Source organism: Saprolegnia parasitica, assembly GCF_000151545.1.
Source record: "Saprolegnia parasitica CBS 223.65 unplaced genomic scaffold supercont2.132, whole genome shotgun sequence".
Classification (NCBI taxonomy): domain Eukaryota; phylum Oomycota; class Saprolegniomycetes; order Saprolegniales; family Saprolegniaceae; genus Saprolegnia; species Saprolegnia parasitica.
In genome coordinates, this window is record NW_012156526.1 from 117,204 (window position 1) to 120,763 (window position 3,560).

Genomic DNA, 3,560 nt, shown 5'->3' on the forward strand with positions numbered 1-3,560 from the left:
ATAGCTACCAGCAACAAGCCACAACGAGTATGACCTTCCGTCGGCCGTAGATCCATTATGAGCAAGCCCAAAATTTTCCACAGCCTAAAGAATTACTTCCGAAACGCTAGTAAAAAGGGTACGCGATTCAGCCCCCTCGTGGGAATAGGTCCTAGGCAACAAGCATGCAAGCACACAAGCTACCCAAAACTTCTTTGAAACCCGGGGCACTATACTCAGTTCCTCCAAGTTTACTCGGTTCATCCAAGCCTCCGTCCAATTTCGATTTGCAAGCAATTCAAAACCTTTCCGCAGCGAGGAATTCCCAAGAGGTAATGGAAGCCCAACCCGTCCTTTCTACTGTTTCTAGTTCATGCACGAAAGAATTTCGCCGCAGCTCCCCGAGAGGAGCCGCTTTGATTTTCCCGAGAATGATTTCCAATTCGCATCAAGGTTCGAGCTACAGCCTTTCAACTGCAGCCTAACCGAGATGCCAACAAATTCGTTTTACTGAAATTGTTTTGCCAGGCTAGCAATGCGAAACTCACCCGAGAAATTACACCAGCAAGCTAGCGCAACTCCCGGGCAGTTTACAATGCCAACCTTCCTTGTGCTGATGAATATAGCCGCAACAGTACCGAGATACCGCGCAAGAAACACCAGAGCAGCACGAATTCATCATGAATTAAACAGTCACACCGAAGCGTAAAAGTACATCACAAATCGTTCCCTTTTCTACCTGGATTACCGAAACCCAGGCATATTTTTATTCCTTAACCCGTCCAGCGCCGGCGGCAGAGCCACAAGCACCTACTAGGACTAAGAAATTATAGACGCAAAAAAAAAAATTTTTTTACGCCTATCAGGATCGTCTTTTCATTTAGTTGACCAACTTGAATTTTCACTTTGGTCTCCATAAAGGTAGGCACAAAGCTACACGTTCCCAAATGGTAGAAACACTACAAAACACGCTACAGGCACAAAGTACGAGGTAAAACAGTGATGGAAAAATTCACCAAGAATTCTCGCCCGCAGATTAGACTTGGCTTCAGTATGGGCGGGCACTTGGTGAAATTCGATACTCCTCGACGGAAAATTTTTTTTTCACTCGATTCTTGTATTGACGAGGGGAAGTCAACTGACTAGTTCCTGGACTCTGAAACCTTATCGTTCATCAGATATCGAAGGTTTGTCGAGCGGTTGGCCCTAAATGGCCCAAAACGGAAATGCTCGTATCTCGGCAACCAGAAAGCTTTGAGCGCGCCACGACTGCACAGGCTGCATAACTTTTTAAGGCGCATCTTTTCATGTTTCAAGCCTTCGCGGAGTCACTTTCTGGATGGTCGACTAGTTACGTCGTATTATCGAGTCGCCACTTTGTTGGCCGATGTCTAGTTCGCCAAACCAAGTTGCTCGTGGATGCGAGATCGTCATGCATCTAGATGTAAAATTTCACGGGGAATCCAAAAATGCTATCAGAAGTTGGAAAATATTAACTTTTGGAGGAGTTATGGGCAAAATACCGTTTTCGGACCTTTCAGAACCTATATATGTCATTTTGGGCCTGAAGGAGTCCGATTTGAGCGATCGGGTGTCAAGACCAAAAAGATGCGCCGTGAAAAGTACTTCCTAGAGCAAGAACGACCCTGCACGAGAGCGCCCTAACCTTCATTTGGCTAAGCTTTGAAACTTTGCAGAAATACATGACGTCAAAATGGCGTCGTAGCGTCAAAATTAGCCCGATTCACGCGATCGGATGTCGAGACCAAAAAGATGCGCCGTGAAAAGTACTTTCTAGATGCAGAGCGGGCCGAGAGCCGGGGTATACAATATCTCGAGCAAAAAGCGGAAAACCGAAAACAGCGTTTTTCATCGGGGACCACCTTCATGTTGCTGGTAATGAGCTGCGTCGATATATGTAACGACCTTGCGAAGATTCGGGGCGGAACACGCTTTTATTCGTCGATTAGTGATTTTTTGATGTCCGGGACCGATAAATCGCGTCGCATTTGGCCTGTAGGCGGCAATTTCGTATTGTGACGACGCACACATGCTTGTACTAGTGCCATACGCGATAATCAAGCGCGACCCGGCGTCAATCCGATCTCTACAAGTGCAGTTTCAACCAATCGAGCATGCTGAGCTGCATACGGGATTGACTCAACGAAACGGGTCTGTGAGTCTTCCGAATCGGCGCCCATGCAGCCGAGCTAGGATATGCTTTGTAATGATGTTAAACAGGTGCTCCGAAAGTGGCGTCACGTGGGACGACCTGGTAGTGAAGATATGGAGGTTTGTCGAGCTCGCCGAGGCCTGTGCCGCCATCCTGAGACAGGCTGGTACGACATTTGCGGGTATTCCGAGTCGGCGCGCGCGCTATGAAGCTAGGATATGTTTTGTATTGATGTTATACGTGTTGTCTCCAAGTGGCGTCGCGCGGGAAGGCCTAGAAGCGGAGATATTGGCATGCGTCGAGCTCGCGGCGACGATTGCCGCCGGCCAGTCGATCCCCGAACAAGCCTGTGTGTGACACCATGTGGTAAAAAATTTCGTAATCAAGGATGTGTAAATGGATGTGCAAAAAGAATCAGCACGTGGACTTCCCCAGTGGTCACCCACCTGAGTACTACCCACGCTTGAGCCTGGTTAACTTTGCAGAGCGGACGGGATGCAGTCTAGTCAGGCTAATATGGCCGATTCTGGAACGGCCGCCTTTTCCATCGTATTTGGCAGTTCACTTTTTTACAGGCATAAGGGCCGTTCGAAAAGTGAACTGCCAAATTATCGTTTGCAGAGTGCGACTAAACTATATTTCTGTGCTAGACTAGGCATAAGACGACTAGATATGCTATCTGCAGTCCATTTCGAGCACTTTGATCCGTGCACAGATCGATTCCCGATCCGTGTTTTGCTGTTTTCTCACTAAATACGACACTATGGACTATGTAACTCACTTTTATAACCATTCTAGACAATTTGCTATCTTGTCACCAAAAAAAAATTTCCGGCCAACTTGACGAATTTGGCTCAAAACTGCTACTGGCAGGCACTACTGCAGCCCTGTGCATAGATTTGGGTACAAGAATGCATTTTTCAAAGTGCGCGCTGCTATCGAGATCCATTTACGATAGCAAAACTGGCCAAATCGGGCATTTCGACCACTACTGCACTGCTACTGCTTCAGTAACAAGCCAGTAGTGACATTTTAGACGAGATTTCATTTTCACGTCCAGGTACAAGCCAGTAGTACGATCTTGGTGAATTTGGTTCAATTCCAATTCGACGCCTAGTAGCAAGGCAGTAGTATGATCTTGGTGAATTTGGTTCAATTCCAATTCGACGCCTAGTAGCAAGGCAGTAGTACGATCTTGGTGAATTCCAAACCAATTCCAATTCGACGCCTAGTAGCAAGGCAGTAGTATGATCTTGGTGAATTTGGTTCAATTCCAATTCGACGCCTAGTAGCAAGCCAGTAATACGATCTTGGTGAATTCCAAACCAATTCATAGCTAACGTCCGGGTACAAGCCAGTAATACGATCTTGGTGAATTCCAAACCAATTCATAGCTAACGTCCGGGTA

At 46.9% G+C, this 3,560-nt stretch overlaps 1 non-coding gene across 1 annotated transcript; it reads right to left on the minus strand.

Moving 5' to 3' along the window:
• Positions 1-906: 906 nt before the first annotated feature.
• Positions 907-3,560, minus strand: SPRG_30261 (the record flags this gene model as incomplete). The annotated part of the gene is made up of 1 exon (XR_001099869.1): positions 907-3,560. It is a non-coding gene; the product is annotated as a 28S ribosomal RNA (ribosomal RNA).